The sequence below is a fragment of the Ranitomeya variabilis genome, chromosome 6 (assembly GCF_051348905.1).
Source record: "Ranitomeya variabilis isolate aRanVar5 chromosome 6, aRanVar5.hap1, whole genome shotgun sequence".
NCBI classification, from domain to species: Eukaryota; Metazoa; Chordata; class Amphibia; order Anura; family Dendrobatidae; genus Ranitomeya; species Ranitomeya variabilis.
Genome location: NC_135237.1, coordinates 152,793,565 through 152,814,824, shown reverse-complemented (window position 1 = coordinate 152,814,824; position 21,260 = coordinate 152,793,565). Strand labels below are relative to the sequence as shown.

General features: G+C 41.4%; 1 protein-coding gene across 1 annotated transcript in view; it reads left to right on the top strand.

Annotated features, from left to right (window-relative positions):
* Window positions 1-21,260, top strand: part of CNTNAP2 (contactin associated protein 2) — a 3,158,824-nt gene that overhangs the window by 491,019 nt on the left and 2,646,545 nt on the right. The gene's annotated exons all lie outside the window — the stretch shown is intronic.

The following is a 21,260-nucleotide window of genomic DNA, read 5'->3' as shown; positions in this document are numbered from 1 at the left end:
AAGAAAAAAAATCTATTTAAAGCTTCTGCTTAGCGAGTGTGAATGAGCTGAGTGTGACTGAAGCATAAGTGCGAACGGCGGTAAGTGTGTGACTTGTGATTCAGTGACTTTGGATTCAGGGAGTTTCCAAGGGAGGAATTACTGAATTGCTATCTGTATTTTATTAATAATTTGCACTTATTTTTACTTAACTTTTCTGCCTGGTCCAATCCCCATTAGGAAATATGCTCCACTATTGTTAATGCCACCCAGTGTACATCTTGCCACATGTATGCAGTCCTTGATCAGCCGGTCGAGGGTGCATACTGCTGTGTGAGATGTGAGCACATTGTGCATTTGGAAGCCCAGATACTGGATCTAAATGTGCAGCTGGCAACACTGAGATCCAAAGACAATATGGAAAGGAGTTTTCTGCTCACTGATCAGACACTCAATGGGATAGATGGGGGGGGGGGTGGTAGGATGGAGCTGCAGGACAGTGGAGCAGCAAGCTGGGTGACAGAAAATGGGGTAGAAGGAAGAGTGCTAGGGAGGCTAGTCCTGATCTGGCACACCCCAATAAGTTTGCTAAGTTGGTGGATTAGGGGGTGCCAGTACAGGGGTGGCTCTGCTGCAGCAAGGCATGTCCTCTGAAAGCCGGAGGAGTGACTGCTCCAGTAAGGAGGGTAATAGGAGAGCAGGGCAGGCCAGACAGTTGCTGCTAGTGGGGGACTCAATTATTAGGGGAACAGATAGGGAAATGTGTCACAAAGACAGGGATCGTCAAATGGTGTGCTGTCTACCTGGCGCTTGAGTCCAACACATCGCTGATCGGGTTGACAGATTACTGGGAGGGCTGGTGAGGACCCAGTGGTCTTGGTGCACATTGGCACAAATGACAAAGTTAAAGGTAGATGGAAGGTCCTTTAAAACGATTTCAGGGAATTAGACTGCAAGCTTAAAGCAAGGAGATCCAAGGTTGTATTTTATGAAATACTGCCTGCACCACGTGCCACGCCAGGGAGGTGCCGGGAGATTAGGGACGTTAATAAGTGGCTCAAGAATTGGTGTAGGAAGGAGGGGTTTGGGTTCCTGGAGAACTGGGCCGACTACTCAGTTGGCTATAGGTTCTACGCTAGGGATGGGCTGCTCCTCAATGGGGAAGGTGCAGCTGTGCTGGGGGAGAAAATGGCTAGAAGGTTGGAGGAGTGTTTAAACTAGGGATTGGGGAGGGTATTCATTTTATAGGAGGGGAAGATGCAGATAGTGACCTGGGCACAAATAAAGAAATTAAGGGTGGGGCTAGAACAGTTAATAATTTAAGAATAGAGGTACAGAGAGATACATAAAGTGCATGTATACTAATTCCAGAAGCCTCGCCAACAAAATGGAGGAATTAGAATTAATTTTGTTGGAGCATAATTATGGCATGGTGGGAATAACTGAAACATGGCTGGACGAGAGCCATGACTGGGCTGTTAACTTACAGGGCTATAGTCGGTTCAGAAATGACCGAATGGATAAGCAAGGGGGAGGTGTGTGTCTCTGTATGTAAAATTATCCTTAACCCCTTCATGAACTTGGGATTTTCCGTTTTTCTGTGTTCGTTTTTCGCTCCCCTCCTTCCCAGAGCCATAACTTTTTTATTTTACCATCAATTTGGCCATGTGAGGGCTTATTTTTTGCGGGACGAGTTGTACTTTTGATTGACATCATTGGTTTTACCATGTCGTGTACTAGAAAATGGGAAAAAAATTCCAAGTGCGGTGAAATTGCAAAAAAAGTGCAATCCCACACTTGTTTTTTGCTTGACTTTTTTGCTAGGTTCACTAAATGCTAAAACTGACCTGCCATTATGATTCTTCAGGTCAGCATGAGTTCATAGATGCCTAACATGACTAGGTTATTTTTTATCTAAGTGGTGAAAAAAAATTCCAAACTTTGCTAAAAAAAAAAAAAAAATTGCGCCATTTTCCGATACTCGTAGCGTCTCCAGTTTTCATGATCTGGGGTCAGTTGAGGGCTTAGTTTTTGCATGCCGAGCTGGCGTTTTTAATGATAGCATTTTGGTGCATATACATTCTTTTGATCGCCCGTTATTGCATTTAAATGCAATGTCGTGGCGACCAAAAAAATTTAATTCTGGCGTTTCAAATTTTTTCTCCCGCTACGCCGTTTAGCGATCAGGTTAATGCTTTTTTTTTGGTTGATAGATCAGGCGATTCTGAACGTGGCGATACTAAATATGTGTAGGTTTGAGTTTTTTTTATTGATTTATTTTGATTGGGGCAAAAGGGGGGGGGATTTAAACTTTTATATACTTTTTATTTTTTCACATTTTTTTTACTTTTTTTTTTTACTTTTGCCATGCTTCAATAGCCTCCATAAGAGGCTAGAAGCAGGCACCACTTGATCGGCTCTGCTACATAGCAGCGACCTGATGTTCGCTGCTATGTAGCAGAATTGCAGGTGTGCTGTGTGCGCCGACCACAGGGTGGCGCTCACAGCTGCCGGGGATCAGTAACCATGGAGGTCTCAAGGACCTCTATGGTTACTATTCTGAAGCATCGCCGACCTCCGATCATGGGACGGGGGTCGGCGATGCGATGATTTCCGTCCGCCCGGCCGGAAGCGGTAGTTAAATGCCGCTGTCTGCGTTTGACAGTGGCATTTAACTAGTTAATAGGTGCGGGCAGATTGCGATTCTGCCCGCGCCTATTACGGGCACATGTCAGCTGTTCAAAACATCTTACATGTCCCGGCTTTGATGCGGGATCACCGCCGGAGCCCGCATCAAAGCGGGGCTTCTGACCATGGACGTACTATCCCGTCCGAGTTCAGAACGGGGTTAAAGCCCATCCTGTGTGATAATATATGTGAATCTAATGAAAAGGTAGAGTCCCTGTGGGTGGAGATAAGGGGAGGGGTAAAAAAATAAGAAATTACTGATAGGGGTTTGTTATAAGTCCCCCCAAATAATGGAAGCAATGGAGAATATCCTCCTAAAGCAAATAGGTGAAGCTGCGACTCAAGGAGAAGTCATTATTATGGGGGACTTCAACTACCCTGAAATAGATTGGGGAACAGAAACCAACAGTTCCAGCAAAGGTAATCATTTTTGACAACTATGAGAGACAATTACCTTTAACAATTGGTTCAGGACCCAGCATGAAGGGGAGCACTGCTAGACCTAATATTAACCAACAGGCCAGACCACATATCAAATATAAGGGTCGGGGGGTCACTTGGGGAATAGTGATCACAAAATAATAAGTTTTCATGTATCCTTTAACCCCTTCCCGACCTTTGACGCAGCGTATGCGTCATGAAAACCTGTGCCAATCCGACCTGTGATGCAGCATATGCGTCATGGTCGGATCGCGCTCCTGCAGGCCACGTGAAAGGGTTAACTGTAATTTCACCTGACCTGCAGGGACAGGGGGAGTGGTACTTGAGCCCAGGGGGGGTGGCTTCACCCCTCCATGGCTACGATCGCTCTGATTGGCTGTTGAAAGTGACGTTTCACTTTCACTTTCAATCAGAGCGATAGTAATATTTCACCAATGAAAATTGGTGAAATATTACAATCCAGCCATGGCTGATGCTGCAATAGCATCAGCCATGGCTGGAGATCGCGATCTGCCCCCTCCACCGCCACCGATCTTGTCCCCACAGTCCTCCGTCCTGTAATTGCTGTCCTCCGCTCCCCTCCGTCCTCCTGTCCACTCCCCCCGCAGTCCGATCCCTCCTTTCGCTGTCCGATCCCCCCTCATACTTACCGACCTCCGGTGTCCCTCCCGTGTCTGTCCGTGTGCTCCATGGGTGCCGCCATCTTGGAAAATGGCGGGCGCATGCGCAGTGCACCAGCCGGCAGATTCGTTAGAGGTACATTTTGATCGCTGTGATAGGTTCTATCACAGTGATCAAAATAAAAAAATAATAAATAAACCCCCCCTTTATCACCCCCTTAGGTAGGGACAATAATAAAATAAAGAAAATATATATATATATATATATATATATTGTTTTACAGTAGGGTTAGGGTTAGGGCTAGGGTTAGGGTTAGGGTCAGGGCTAGGGTTAGGGCTAGGGTTAGGGTTAGGGCTAGGTTTAGGGCTAGAATTAGGGTTAGAACTAGGGTTAGGGTTAGAATTAGGGTATGTGCACACTGTGCGGATTTGGCTGCGGATCCACAGAGGATTGGCTGCTGCAGATTCGTAGCAGTTTTCCATCAGGTTTACAGTACCATGTAAACCTATGGCAAACCAAATCTGCTGTGCACATGGTGTGAAAAATACAGCGCGGAAATGTTGTGCTGTATTTTCTGCAGCATGTCAATTGTTTGTGCGGATTCCGCAGCGTTTTACACCTGTTCCTCAATAGGAATCAACAGGTGAAATCCGCACAAAAAACACTGGAAGTCCGCGGTAAATCTGCAGGTAAAATGCAGTGCCATTTTCCTGCGGATTTTTCAAAAATGGTGTGGAAAAATCTCACACGAATCCACAACGTGGGCACATAGCCTTAGGGTTAGTGTTGGAATTAGAGTTAGGGTTGGAATTAGGGCTAGGGTTGGAAATAGGGTTAAGATTAGGCTGTGGTTAGGGTTATGGTCAGGGTTAGGGGTGTGTTGGGGTTAAGGTTGGGGTTAGGGTTGGGTTAGGGTTGGGATTAGGGTTAGGGGTGTGTTGGGGTTGGGGTTGTGGTTAGGGGTGTGTTGGGGTTAGGGTTGTGATTAGGGTTATGGCTAGAGTTGGGGTTAGGGTTAGGGTTGTGTTGGGGTTAGTGTTGGCATTAGATTTGAGGGGTTTCCACTGTTTAGGCACATCAGGGGTCTCCAAACGCAACATGGCGCCACCATTGATTCCAGTCAATCTTGCATTCAAAAAGTCAAATGGTGCTCCCTCCCTTCCGAGCACCAACGTGCGCCCAAAATAGTGGTTTACCCCCACATATGGGGTACTAGCATGCTCAGGACAAACTGGGCAACAATTATTGGGGTTCAATTTCTCCTGTTACCCTTGTGAAAATAAAAAATTGCTTGCTAAAACATCATTTTTGAGGAAAGAAAAATTATTTTTCATTTTCACGGCTCTGCGTTGTAAACTTCTGTGAAGCACTTGGGGGTTCAAAGTGCTCACCACAGATCTAGATAAGTTCCTTGGGGGGGTCTAGTTTCCACAATGGGGTCATTTGTGGGGGTTTCTACTGTTTAGGCACATCAGGGGCTCTGCAAACGCAACGTGACGCCCGCAGACCATTACATCAAAGTCTGCATTTCAAAAGTCACTACTTCCATTCTGAGCCCCGACGTGTGCCCAAACAGTGGTTTACCCCCACACATGGGGTATCAGCATACTCAGGACAAGCTGGGCAACAACTATTGGGGTCAAATTTCTCCTGTTACCCTTGTGAAAATAAAAAATTGTGGGCTAAAAAATAATTTTTGAGGAAAGAAAAATTATTTTTTATTTTCACGGCTCTGCGTTATAAACTTCTGTGAAGCACTTGGGGGTTTAAAGTGGTCACCGCACAACTAGATTAGTTCCATGGGAGGTCTATTTTTTAACATGGGGTCACAAGTGGGGGAGCTCCAATGTTTAGGCACACAGGGGCTCTCCAAACGCGACATGGTGTCCGCTAACGATTGGAGCTAAATTTTTCTTTCAAAAAGTCAAATGGCGCTCCTTCCCTTCCGAGCCTTACTGTGTGCCCAAACAGTGGTTTACCCCCACATGTGAGCTATCAGTGTACTCAAGAGAAATTGCCCAATAAATTTTACGATCCATTTTATCCAGTTGCCCATGTGGAAATGAACAAATTGAGGCTAAAAGAAATTTTTTGTGAAAAAAAAGTACGTTTTCATTTTTACAGATCAATTTGTGAAGCACCTTGGGATTCAAAGTGCTCACTATGCATCTGGATTAGTTCCTTGGGGGGTCTAGTTTCCAAAATGGGGTCACTTGTGGTGGAGCTCCAATGTTTAGGCACACAGGGGATCTCCAAACGCGACATGGTGTCCGCTAAAGATTGGAGCCAATTTTTCGTTGAAAAAGTCAAATGGCGCTCCTTCCCTTCCGAGCCCCATCGTGCGCCCAAACAGTGGTTTCCCCAACATATGGGGTATCAGCATACTCAGGACAAATTGTACAATAACTTTTGGGGTCCACTTTCTCTTTTTACCCTTGGGAAAATAAAAAAAATTGTTGCTAAAACATCATTTTTGTGACTAAAAAGTTAAATGTTCATTTTTTCCTTCCATGTTGCTTCTGCTGCTGTGAAGCACCTGAAGGGTTAATAAACTTTTTGAATGTGGTTTTAAGTACCTTGAGGGGTGCAGTTTTTAGAATGGTGTCACTTTTGGGTATTTTCAGCCATATAGACCCCTCAAACTGAGTTCAAATGTGAGGTGGTCCCTAAAAAGAATGGTTTTGTAAATTTCGTTGTAAAAATGAGAAACAGCTGGTCAAATTTTAACCTTTATAACTTCCTAGCAAAAAAAAAAATGTGTTTCCAAAATTGTGCTGATGTAAAGTAGACATGTGGGTAATGTTATTTATTAACTATTTTGTGTCACATACCTCTCTTGCTTAACAGAATAAAAATTCAAAATTTGAAAATTGTAAAATTTTCAAAATTTTTGCCAAATTTCCATTTTTTTCACAAATAAACACAAAAATTATCGACCTAAATTTACAACTAACGTGAAGCCCAATATGTCACAAAAAAAAAACCTCAGAACCGCTAGGATCCGTTGAAGCGTTCTTGAGTTATTACCTCATAAAAGGACACTGGTCAGAATTTGAAAAAACGCCCAGGTCATTAAGGTCAAAATAGGCTGGGTCATGAAGGGGTTAATAAGATGTGTAGTAGAGGGGTTACAAGGACACTAAACTTCAAGAGGGAAAATTTCCAATGGATGAGAGATGATCTTGGTGCAATTAACTGGGATGATATCATAACAGAGACATAAAAATACACAAAGAAAATTGGAGACGTTTATTAGCATCTTGAACAGGACCTGTGCACATTATATACCCTATGTGAATTAACATACCAGAAATAGGAGGAAACCAATATGGCTAAATAGAGCTGTAAGGGGTGCAATAAGTGACAAAAAGAAAGCATTTAGAGAATTAAAGGAAGTAGGTAGTGATGAGGCATTAAATACATACAGAAAATTAAATAAATTCTGTGAAAAGCAAATCAAGGCAGCAAAGATTGAGACTCATTTCCAGAAAGAGTAAAAATAATCTCAAAATATTCTTTAACTACATAAATAGTAAGAAACTAAAAAAAGATAGTGTTGGTCCCCTTAAAAATAGTCTGAGTGAAATGGTGGATGAGGATGAGGAAAAAAGCAATAAGCTGAATGACATTTTTCAACAGTATTTACACAAGAAAATCCCATGGCAGACAATATGATCAGTGATAACAAAAATTCTCCATTAAATGTCACCTGCTTAAACCAGCAGGAAGAACGGCGGCGTCTAAAAATCACTAAAATTGACAAATCTCCAGGCCTAGATGGGATACACCCCTGAGTACTGCAGGAGCTAAGTACAGTCATTGATAGACTATTATTTTTAATCTTTAAAGATTCCATAATAACAGGGTCTGTACCACAGGACTGGCGTATAGCAAATATGGTGCCAATATTCAAAAAGGGAACACAAACTGAACTTGGAAATTATAGGCCAGTAAGCTTAACCTCTACTGTTGGTAAAATCCTGGAGGGAATTCTAAGAGATGCTATGCTGGAGTATCTGAAGAAGAATAACCTCATGACCCAATATCAACATGGGTTTACTAGTGACCGTTCCTGTCAGGCTAATCTGATCAATTTCTATGAAGAGGTACAGTAAGTTCTGGACTGGACCAAGGAGGCACAGTAGATGTAGTGTATATGGACTTTTCAAAAGCTTTTGGTACGGTGCCACACAAAAGGTTGATACATAAAATGAGAACAATGGGGATAGGGGAAAATATGTGTAAGTGGGTTGAGAGCTGGCTCAGGGATAGGAAACAAAGGGTGGTAATTAATGGAGCACACTCGGACTGGGTCACAGTTAGCAGTGGGGTACCACAGGGGTCAGTATTAGGCCCCTTCTTTTTAACATATTTATTAATGACCTTGTAGGGGGCATACAGAGCAGAATTTCAATATTTGCAGATGACATTAAACTCAGGGTAATCAATACAGGAGAGGACAATTTTATATTACAGGAGGATTTATGTAAACTGGAAGCTTGGACTGATAAATGGCAAATGAGCTTTAATGGGGGTAAATGTAAGGTCATGCTCTTGGGCAGAAGAAATAAGATGTATAACTATGTGCTTAATTGTAAAACACTGGGCAAAACCGTTAATGAAAAAGACCTGGGTGTATGGGTGGACGACAAACTCACATTTAGTGGTTAGTGTCTGGCAGCTGCTACAAAGGCAAATAAAATAATGGGATGCATTAAAAGAGGCATAGATGCTCATGAGGAGAACATAATTTTACCTCTATACAAGTCACTAGTTCAACCACACTTAGAATACTGTGCAGAGTAGCTGAATTAGAGCGGGTGCAGAGAAGAGCGACCAAGGTTATTAGAGGACTGGGGGGTCTGCAATACCAAGATAGGTTATTACACTTGGGGCTATTTAGTTTGGAAAAACAAAGAGTAAGGGGTGATCTTATTATAATGTAGAAATATATGAGGGGACAGTACAAAGACCTTTCTAATGATCTTTTTAGTCGTAGACCTGAGACTGGGACAAGGGGGCATCCTCTACATCTGGAGGAAAGAAGGTTTAAGCATAATCACAAATGCAGATTCTTTACTGTAAGAGCAGTGAGACTATGGAACCCTATGCCGTATGATGTGATATGATGTTGGAATGAGTGATTCATTACTAAAATTTAAGACGGGACTGGATGCCTTTCTTGAAAAGTATAATGTTACAGGTTATGTATACTATATTTCTTGATAGGGCGTTGATCCAGAGAACTAGTCTGATTGCCGCATGTGGAGTCGGGAAGGAATTTTTTTCCCCAATGTGGAGCTTACTGTTTGCCACATGGGTTTTTTTGGCCTTCCTCTGGATCAACATGTTAGGTCATGTTAGGTTGGGCTAATGGTTGAACTAGATGGACTTAAAGTCTTCCTTCAACCTTAAAAACTATGTTACTAAGTTCACACAAGACGTTTTTGCAGCTCTTCGTTGAAAATTTTCAGCTGCATTTTACAGAACCAGCAAAGTCTATGACATTTAAAAAATCTCATGCACTCACCTTGTTTTTTTTGTCATCAAGATTTTGTGCTTTGCAGCGTTTTTTGCACAATGGAGCATCTCACATCTTTTAGCATTTTTCAGCGTTTTTCACCCGTTAAAATGAATGGGTGGTGAAAAACGCTGAAAAAAACACACCAATAATGCAGGTATCAGGTTTTGCTGCGTTTTTTGTACCAAAACCTGATCCTGTATAATAGGACTTTTTTCAAAACTAAACTTTATCAGCATGCACAAGAGACAAAAGTAGCATGCCATAACTGCAAAAAAACACAAAAAAGCGAGAAAAACATGCTTTTGTTTCCTGCAGCTTCTTTCCTGCCAAAAGATCATGTTTTGCTGCAGAAAAAAATGAAAAAACTGTGTGAACTTACCCTTAGACATACATATTGTCAGCAATCTTGCTGTGGATTTCACTTCAGCTTTCACCCTATGTTAGGGCTGGCGGAATGCACCGAGTAAATAAATAAGTTAAATAGAAGCATTCGCAACCCGGGCTCCACCGTGCAGGAGAGAACCTGCTGCTAGCAAATGGCAGCGCTATATGGCAGTATAAGCGAACTCTGTTACTTCACAGAATCGCAAACATATGAAAACGCTGTGCCTTGTTAACCTCACAGAGGATCACAGCTACCTAACTGAGCAAAAGCAAAGAGTGGTCATGCAGTCAGCTTAACACAGGAACAACTCCTCTCCAGTGGAGCCGGAATTCTAGGGGCTTATTTCAGCCAACCCTGAATCCATACACACAAAACTCCTCACAGGAGGGGCCAGTATTCTAGGGGCTTATTTCAGCCAACCCTGACCATATGCAGACATGACCACAAGATAGCAAAGCTCATAACATAGTTTGATACTAGTGCATGGCCGTGAGGCCATGCAAACCTTTTATAACTGTAGCAGAGAGGGACATTCCTAGAGGACCAATGGGAGTTGCTACTGGACCTGAGCGTGTGACCCCCGACCTCCAATGAGAAGTCTTCCTTTCGGCATGCTCAGAAGGGGAAAAGCAGGACTTAGTCCCAGAGGCGTCTGCTCGCCGCTGACCAGTACTGGCTACAATAGCTGAACCTGGAAGAGCAACAGCAACCAAGTGTAGAGTATCTGCCTGAGCCAGATGCTGGGACCGACATCTCCGCTGAGCGGGCTCCACTGTGGCTGAAGAAGAATGGGAGACCGCAGCAGAGGTGGTTTGAGATTCCCCTGTGCAGTGGTGGGAACTCAACACCTAACACCCTATGCATTGCAAATAGTGAATGACTTAATTTCTACAAGTTAATAAGCGTGCTTCAAATTAAAAATTATTTGCATACTTTATTTAAAAAAAAAACATACATATGTATTGAACTCTAAATTGGTATGAATTTGCAGTGTATAATTCCTTAATTAGTCCTTGTCCACCACCTTATTCCCTAATAATGCAGTTCCCATAAACACAGGTTCTTGCCACTTAGTAGCAAAGTAGCAAATGATGTCTGCTGCAATGTTAGCTGAGTTTCTTCTATCAGATTGTTTATTGATGCTTCATCGACTTTGTCATGTGCACACTTCTCACCACATGATGTGGAGTGCATCTGCTAGGGTCAATTTATATCCACTCACTCAGTCCAACACTCAACCTCAGCTCTGGGTGATAAAGTAAGCATAAATCACACCCCAACACAGTCCCCACACCCCAGTTACTTAACACGTTGCCACCACTCATCAAATACACGGGGTGATGAGTCCCCAAAATATGTAGCTGTCAAAGAATCAAATGGCCACACAGTATCTGAAAGGCTATGGAATTTTTAGAGCATGCAAGGATCAAACTTACTAAATATTTTAATATTTAATGTAAAAATATGCAGTGCTAACAATAAAAGATATAAAAAGGTAAAATTGAAACTACACACAAATATGTCAAACAGTTACGAAATAAAAAAGGAGAAATAACAAAAACATCTAAACTGAAAAGGAAAACATTTTTTCAGGTTAAATATGTTTAATATTATTTACGTCTCCCCCTTTATTGGATTACTGGATGACCCTGTGCAATGCTCAACAAAATATTTTCCTTTTCAATTGTGTTTCTGGACCGTACTGGGATCCTGTAAGTGGACCAGCAGCTAACAGAACCCTCATCCATTGTTTCAGTGTTGTGCTTCAGCTGTGCATCCACTATAGGTGAGCCCCTTTCCAATCTCACACCAGCCTCTTTTTTAAAACATCTGAACATTTCCATCTACAGTTATCATCTGTTTCTTTGATGTAAGTATAAATGAATTATAATCACACTGGCATAAGCAGACCCTCAAATGTGAACAACTTTTTTTGTGCACCCAGCTTCTATATGCCTGATCCTTAAGTCATATTTCCAGGACTGCCTGGATTGGACAATTTAAATGTTGCTGTTTGTTACTGGACATTGGCCTAATCTAGTGCCCTGCATTTCAAATATGCTGTGTCTCCCCAATCCCCAGATACAGTGAATAGAAATATTATGCCTGGTTACAGACCATCTGCTGCTAACCCATTTGAAACTCAGAGTCCAGGAGCTGAGGTGCCATGTTTGACACCTCTATGGAAAGCCCCATTGTGCTTGCAATACTAATTAATTCAGTTTGCCATTTTGTTAGCTAACTGTAAAGGTACCTTCACACATAACGATTTCGTTAACAATATCGTTGCAACATCACGCTTTTGGTGACGTAGCAACGATCCCGCTTAACGATCTCGTTATTTGTGACAGCGACCAACGATCAGGCCCCTGCTGGGAGATCGTTGGTCATAGGGAATGATCAGGACCTTTTTTGGTCGCTGATCACCCGCTGACATCGCTGGATCGGCGTGTGAGACGCCGATCCAGCGATGTGTTCACTTGTAACCAGGGTAAATATCGGGTTACTAAGCGCAGGGCCGCGCTTAGTAACCCAATATTTACCCTGGTTACCATTGTAAAAGTAAAAAAAAAAAACAGTACATACTCACATTCCGATGTCTGTCACATCCCCCACCGTCAGCTTCCCTGCACTGACTGTCAGCACCGGCCGTGAAGCAGAGCACAGCGGTGACGTCACCACTGTGCTCTACTTTACAGCCGGCGCTGATACAGTCAGTGCGGGAAGCTGACGGCGGGGGACATGACAGACATCGGAATGTGAGTATGTAGTGTTTTTTTTTTTTACTTTTACAATGGTAACCAGGGTAAATATCGGGTTACTAAGCGCGGCCCTGCACTTAGTAACTCGATGTTTACCCTGGTTACCCGGGGACTTCGGCATCGTTGAAGACAGTTTCAACGATGCCGAAGTCGTTCCCCTGATCATTGGTCACTGGAGATAGCTGTCTGTGTGACAGCTCCCCAGCGACCACACAACGACTTACCAACGATCACGGCCAGGTCGTATCGCTGGTCGTTATCATTGGTAAGTTGTTTAGTGTAACGGTACCTTAACTCTACTGCTGTTATACAATTTCCTTACTGATTATATATTTCCTTCACAGACTTCTTCTATGATACATATGTCTTTATCACCATAGATTGGAGATTGATGGGAGAATCAATCCATAACTGATTAAATCTATTACAAATTGTGCTATCTTGTTGGTTTCAGCTCCCTGGTCCTCTGCGTTGGTCTTTAGTTTTCTGGAGAGTCTTAACGTGTGTCACCTCCTTCATATGACTGCTTGAGGCCAATTATTCTCCTCAGTACAATAGAAAGAAAGGGAATGCTGGGAAGCTGGGACAGTCCCCTGCAGGACTAGGGGAGCTGGGACAGCAAGCATAATGTTTTTTACTATTTTAAATTCCTTTCCATACCTTTGTTTAATATGCTGTCTGATCTGGAGAAACTTCAGAGCATAATTAAAGCCCTTTATGCAATTGGATAATTTTTACTTCTGCCTGATTTTAGTCACATGGAATTCAATATGTATGAATCAAATTTTGGGAGTGCTGCTCATCTCTTTGTCAATCTTTGTATCTATGTAAACAGTATTGAGAATGTAAGAAGTAAACTCTACTATTCACACAATAGACAGAAGGTACGCAAATATGCCTAAAAATTGGACCTACCCTCACTTATGTACTCATAGATATGAGAGTGGTCATGCAGGGGTTAAGTATCCTGTGAGGGAAAAAAGGAGGATACTTATAGGGACTGCTGTAGGGTGTTGAGTGCTACCACACTGTGGTAAGATTAACTCCAGATACATACCCCGTGAGTAAGCTGATTCAGTTTCCGGAGGTGCCCGGTATGATTCTATAACGTTAATAAAGTGAAGTCTAAGTTTCAGTAACAGTGCCAGGTATAGCACAAATGCCATAGTATCAACAACAGAAAAATGCGGCAGCACTCACCCAATTGTGGTCCAGTTCTTTATTTAGAACATGACCTGTAGAAGCGCTTGGATCAGCGCGAAACAGCTGTCGTCATTCACCTGCTCACCTCCCATCCAACTGCACTCCATCGGACCGAAAAGCTGTATTTACTCATGTTCTAAATAAAGAACTGGACCACAATTGGGTGAGTGCTGCCGCATTTTTCTGTTGTTGATCTTCTGGATTGCTTCTATTTTCTCATGCGAGCACCTCCTATATTTCATTCAGCTTGTCACCACTCACCGCTGTCGACCTTCGGTCTGCACACACAGGCTGTGCAGCTTACTTTTTTCTTTTTGTATCGGACAAATGCCATAGTTGTTGTCAAGTTACTTGATACAGACCTGTGCGAGACACAGTTACCCAAGTCTTTGGAGCATGTCCGTGAATGACGCAGTGTCCACCTCTAATCACGTTTGGGGAGTGAGTGTCTGTGAGGTCTGTTAAATAAGAGCAGTTCTCCAGATTGTGCAGAACGCGTGCACGGAAACCGCTTACAGGAAGTGACGTTCGTGCAGTTCATTGGCCATGATCTGCGTTCAATTGAACTGGGAGTGGGTGGAGCTGAGTCTGTTGTTGTGTTCCATTAAGGGCATGCGCATTACAGAGGGACTGTGAGTTAGAGCAGTGACAAGGCGGATCCTTGTCTGAAAAGGAGAGAAGGTCCTGCAGTATATTCATAATAGGGAAGAATCTAGTGCCTAATACAGTCGATTTTGTAAAAGAAATGTACATATTAGTCTTTATGTAAATTACAATCTTTTCACAGGAATTTGTCACAATATTTATTAATTATCATCACAAATAATGCAGTATATAGTGGCACCCTCAAGAACATAGCATAAATGATTTAATGTCATAAGCTCTGTTCAGGCCCTTTGGAGTCAGCGTCTGGAGTTCATGAATCCAGTATGCCTCTCTCCTTTTAAGTAGATTGATTCTATCCCTTCCCCTGCGGGGTAGTGCAACAGATTCTATGACTTGAAATTTTAAGTGTGCAATTGTATGTCCTGAGGAATTGAAATGGTGGGGGACAGGCAGTAGTAAGTTTTTGCATCTGATCGTAGACTTATGTTTTGATATGCGGTCTCTCATGGGTTGTGTTGTTTCTCCCACATAATAGAGACTGCATGGACATTTGATCAAGTAGATCACAAATGATAATGCACATGTAAAAAATTCTTTAATGGCCTATGACTTGCCAGTGTGGGGGAGATGGAAGGAGCTCCCTCTTTGTACGCTATTGCACTGTGTGCATTGTAAGCAGGGGAAGGTACCGAATTTAGGGTTCATCAGGAAACGTTGTTTAGGCGGCTGGTGTAAAGGGCCTAGGTCTGCCTTGACTAACTTGTCATGTATGTTGTGTGGTCTTCTGAAACAAGGAAGGAAGGGTTCCTTGAATTCTTTAATATTGGGATGGGCTGTCCCTAAAATGTGTCAGTGTCATCGTATAGACTTATGAATAATGTAGGCCAGAGGATGATAGCTGTGGACAAATGGGATATGGTTGTTAGATTTAAGTCAGGGAGTTGTAGCTGTTCTGGATGTATCAAGAGTGTGTGGGGGATAACCCCTCTCCATAAACTTGGAGCGCATTTCTTCTAATTATTGTTCCTGTCTCTCTTGGTTTGAGACAATTCTATGGACTCTTTTGAATTGAGATTTCGGTATTGAGTCCTTCATCTTAACGGGGTGGAATCTCTGACAGTGGAGTAAGCTGTTACAGTCTGTAGCTTTGGTATAAAGGTCTGTAACGCTTCTTCCCTGGCGCCCGCCCTTGTTGTACTGATGCTGCACATGCATGCCACACATGTGCCGCAAGTATTACACACCCAGACACTGACATCTCCGGTCCTGGAAATATCAGGACATGTGAAAGAGGTTTTTCTGTTTGGCAGCTGTTACACACTAAAAGACGCTTATTATTACAAAAAAATAGTTTTTGCATTACCACATTTTGAGAGCTATAATTTTTCCATATTTTGGCCCACAGAGTCATGTGAGGTCTTCTTTTTTGCAAGACGAGTTGACGTTTTTATTGGTACCATTTTCAGGCACATGACATTCATGAATTTCTTTTGGAGGGGCGTTTATACAGTTCCACGTGTGGTAAAATTGATAAGGCAGTTTTTTTATTCGGATTAGTACGATTACAGTGATATGTTTTGGCGCTTTTATACAATAAAAACTATTTTATATGAAAAATAAATATTTTTGCATTGCTTTATTCTGAGAGCTATAACTTTTTCATTTTTCCAGTGATGGAGCTGTATAGGGGCTTGTTTTTTTGCGAGACAAGATGACATTTTCAGCATTACCATGTTTATTTATATCCGTCTTTATGGTCGCATGTTATTCCACTTTTTGTTCGGCGGTATGATGATGAAGCATTGTTTTTTGCCTTGATTTTTTTATGGGGTTCAGTAAAGGAGTTAACTAGTAGGACAGTTTTATAGGTCGGGTCATTATGGATGCGGGGATACCAAATATGTGTAATTTTATTGTTTAGTTTTTTTATTCAAATATTTATTTAGTGATAGAATAAATATTGTTTTTTTATTATTATTTTTTTTTTTAATATTTTTACAATTATTTAAAAAAAATGTTTTTTGCTTCATTCTATTTATTACACTTTGTCCCACTATGGGACACTCATTTTATGCAGGCTGATCGCTTCTCTAGCATGCAGATGAAGCAGCATCTGCATTCTATGGAAGCTGTCAGTGCTGCAATCCCTGCACACTGACCTCAGAGACTTCCTGACATGCACTGCACATGACAGGAAGTTTCTCAGCTCTGATAACCCGGATGTCGTCATGATGACATCGGGTTACCATAGCAGCGATTGGGACCCTACATCATGCCACGGGGTCTCCAATCCAAAGGCAGAGGGGCTGTCAGCCCTCTGCCTGCTCCTGGAATGCTGCGATTGTGTTCAATCACAGTATTCCAAATGTTAAGGTGCCGGGAGCGGTCTGTGAAGGGGTTAATCACAATTTTTCCAGCTGAAAACCCATGTTTTTCTTGGGCATATGAATACCGTCTGTTTGGAGGAAAACTGCTTCACATCTTCTATTTCTAATTCCCGCTCTCGCAGTCGAAGTGCCATATTCCTGTATCCTCTTTTCTTTGTCTATGTTTGAGTAATAGATTAAAAAACAAATGCTATAATTTTGTTACTGTCTAAGAAAAAAACCCTGCTATATCCGAAGAATATGTTCATTTTACTTTTGATAAAATGATATAGCTGCAGTGTAGTCATAGATCAACAAACTAAGATTTCCCTAGAATAAATTCAGAGTGTATATTTTACCTTAGAAGCTTGTATGTATGCTATTTTAGCTGCTGCGTACACTCTGTACATGAAATCATAGCTATCTACAAAACACTCAGATATTATTCTTTCCTTCCAGCTTGCTAGTGGCAAAATGCCACATTCATAAGCCTATTGACATGTTGGCACTTTCTTATCACAATGTACAACCTCCTAGTTATTAGAATATGCAGAGGAATCTGCGCACCCTGACAGCCACAATATAATAACATGCTGTCTTATATAGATACAGTCATTAAAGATTCTTATGTAAGACATAGTGTTTCCAGATACATAGCTCAAAGCACTGAAAACCATTAAGCACTAATGGATTTCTATTTAAATGCCAAAAAACATTGATGGCAAATAAAATAATAGGTATCTCTGAAGCTGATAAAAAGGTAAAATGTCATGAACCCTAGTAATTTATACTCTTATAAAATATGCATTCAGTGAAGCATTTTTAATGAGGTAAAAGCATGCCAGAAGACAGGCATATTCATGTAAATTTACTACACAGCCAAAAACAAGAAAACAGCTTTTTACAGGTGAATAAGCATAATTGAGATAACTGACAAGTGTCATAACAGTATGAACATTTGAAACCATGCGATAATGACTAAAGATTAAGGACATTGCCTTTATGTTAGGTCATTGTCCTGCTGAAGAATAAATATGTAGCAAATTAGACGCCTCATTGATGATATTGCATAACGGACTACTATCTGTCTGTAGCTCTCAAGATTGAGGAAACCATTAATCTGCTGAAATGCAGCTATAAACTTGCAAGAAATTTACACAATGCTTCACTGCTGCCTATAGTGACTCCAGCCGCTTGGCAAACAGATTACTTTTTATTATAGCCAAAAAATTTTAATTTTTACTTTTTTATTTTTGTTGAGTTCACCGTTGAGTCACTTGGATTTGCTGCTCTGAACAGTAAATGGGTGTAGCTGGGTCCCACTGGTTGCTGTCAGTTCTGAGCTGATGGCACTGCTAAATATCTCATTTTGAAAGGAAGTAAGCGTGATATAGCTGCAAGTTTCCTTGGCTGACCACTGTGTCTACAGTATTCATCATTATTCATTGCCCATTTCTTGATGGCCTCAATGCTGAGAAATACAGACAGTTACTTACTCATGACTAGTGATGAGCGATACCTTCTGATATTCGAAAGTATCAGTATCGGATTGGATCGGCTGATACCGGCAAAATATCGGATCTCGCCGATACCGATACCCGATACCAATACAAGTCAATGGGACACAAATATCGGAAGGTATCCTGGATGGTTCCCAGGGTCTGAAGGAGAGGAAACTCTCCTTCAGGCCCTGGGATCCATATTCATGTAAAAAATAAAGAATAAAATTAAAAAATATGGATATACTCACCCTCGGACGGCCCCTGGCTGTCACTGCTGCAAGCGTCTGCCTCCGTTCCTAAGAATACAGAGTGAAGGACCTTCGATGACATCGCGGCTTGTGATTGGTCGTGTGACCGCTCATGTGACCACTCACGCGACCAATCACAAGCCGCGACGTCATTGCAGGTCCTACACTCACTGCATTCTTAGGAACGGAGGCTGCCGGTTACACAACTAAGGTCCAGGGTATATCCATATTTTTTATTTTAATTCTTTGTTTTTTTACATGAATATGGATCCCAGGGCCTGAAGGAGAGTCTCCTCTCCTCCAGACCCTGGGAACCACACACTGGGAACTTCCGATTCCGATTTCCAATATCACAAAAATATCGGAACTTGGTATCGGAATTCCGATACAGTGAATATCGGCCGATACCCGATATTTGCAGTATCGGCATGCTCAACACTACTCATGATGCAATACCATTAGGGAGGTGTCTGATTAGCTCCAATGCGATTTTTTGCAGCAAGACGACAAACACAAACATACAGCTGATATCATTATCAACTATCCTCAGTTCAAAGAAGAATAAGGAGTTTGGGAAGTGATAATATGGACCAAAAAAAGCCTTGATCTCAACATCATCGGGTCTGTCTGGGATTACATGAAGAGACAGCAGGATTTTTACAAACCTACATCAACAAAAGATCTTTGGTTAGTTCTCCAAACTGTTTGGAACAATCCTGCTGACTTCCTTCAAAAATCATGTCCAAGTGCTTCTAGAAGAATTGAGGTGTTGATGCTGTTCTGAAGGAGAAGGGTGGTCACACCAAACATTGATTTTAGATTGCTCTGAGATTTCTCTTTTGTTCATTCACTTTGCATTTTTTTAATTGATAAATTAAACTATTAACATACATTTTTTAAAGCATTCTTAATTTGCAGAATTTTTTCCACTCTTGCCTAAATCTTATGCATAGCATTATGCCTTTTTATCATTGATATCTTTGTGGCAAAATGATAGAATGAATCTTAGGAAGATATAGGGGGAATGTAAGCTGCTTGATTACATTGCATCAACAGTAACATTTGGTGCAAAGCAGGAAGGGTAATGCTCTAGAATTGTTTTTCAGGGATTGGCCTAAACTCCTTAGTTCTGGTGAAATAAAATCTTAATATTTCAGCATACCAAGACATTTTGCTTATCTGCATGAATTCAGCTTAGTAGTTAGAGATTGGGGAAGATCCTTTTCTGTTTCAGCATGATTGTACACCAGTGCACAAAGTATTGTCTGTAAAAGCATAACTGGGTGAATTTAGTGTAGGCAAATTTGACAGGCCCACACACTCAACCCCATTGATCACTTTTGAGATGAACTAGAATGGAAATTGCGATCCAGGCCCTCTCATCCAATATCAAAGTGTCTGATTTTGCAAGTGTAATTCTGATTGAATGGGCAAAAATTCCGACAGACAAACTTCAAAATCTTGTAGAAAGGTTTCCCAAAAGTGTGGAAGCTGTTATAGCTGCAAAGGTTGGACCAATTCAATACTTGTGTCTATAGATTACGAGTATAATGTCATAAAACGTTTGTTGTGAAATTTGTAGGTGTTCCAATACTTTTTTCATTTTTTGAGGATAGAGACAGTTACATTTTAATATAAATTTACAATACACATTAAACACGTCCATTTTTCATAAATGAAGATGATCAGCTTAAATGATATACTGGAAGACTAATTTTGCTGACACAGTAGACATACTGAATCGTCCATAAAGAATCAAGAAGAGATGTGGCACTCACCCTTCAGCACTGCTTGATTAATATCCTTTATTCATCTTTACAATAAAACACGTGTCATGTGGAGAGGCGGCTGGGATTGGGAGACAGGATAAGGAGGAAAGGAAAGGACGACGGCCGTTTCGCGCTTATGCGCTTCCACGGGTCCACAAGTGGACCCGTGGAAGCGCATAAGTGCGAAACGGCCGTCGTCCTTTCCTTTCCTCCTTATCCTGTCTCCCAATCCCAGCCGCCTCTCCACATGACACGTGTTTTATTGTAAAGATGAATAAAGGATATTAATCAAGCAGTGCTGAAGGGTGAGTGCCACATCTCTTCTTGATTCTTTATGGACGATTTTTTTTATTATATGTTGAGCACCCCCGTTTATGCCTGCCATCGTTGCTGCTGTGTGAGACCAATGAACCTCGGTGCCAATAAAGGAAGCATATAGCCATACAGCCTAGTGCCGTCCGCACACCTTGGAATTTTTGCCTTAGACATACTGAATGATTTGATCACTTTCTGTCCATGTGCTATTCCTATTAGTGGTAAGATTAACAAATGTCCCTAGCTACTTTGAAGATATTTGAAAAAGGTAACTGCTAGGAATATTGAGCACTTAATAGACGGCCTATTTTGTAATCTCATTTGCAATATTATTTCTTCTACATATATGCGGTTAAAATTGTTTTTAAGTCAAGGTTAAGATTGTATTGAAGACAAAAGTCAATGGATGCTACAAGTTCTAAACTAGTTATATGTTCACATATCATCGCACTAGCTGAATACTGTATTGATTGGGTGCCCTCTATGTAACCCCTCTATATACTTATGTGTGTATTAGAGCACCACAAACAATACTTACTTATAGAACAAATAGAGGAGAAAATCCAGCTTCCAAAAATATCAAAATTTATTGAAGATAAAATCCAGAGTCCAAAAACATGGTTCACAGGAGAAGAAATAATATTTCTTCTCCTGTGAACCATGTTTTTGGACTCTGGATTTTATCTTCAATAAATTTTGATATTTTTGGAAGCTGGATTTTCTCCTCTATTTGTTCTATTGCTTCACGTGAAGACTGCACGTCATCCGGGCTTCCCCACAACAAATGCCTAGTAGGTGAGCTGGTTTTGTCACATTTTTTTTTTTTTCTTCTGTTATAATACTTACTTATA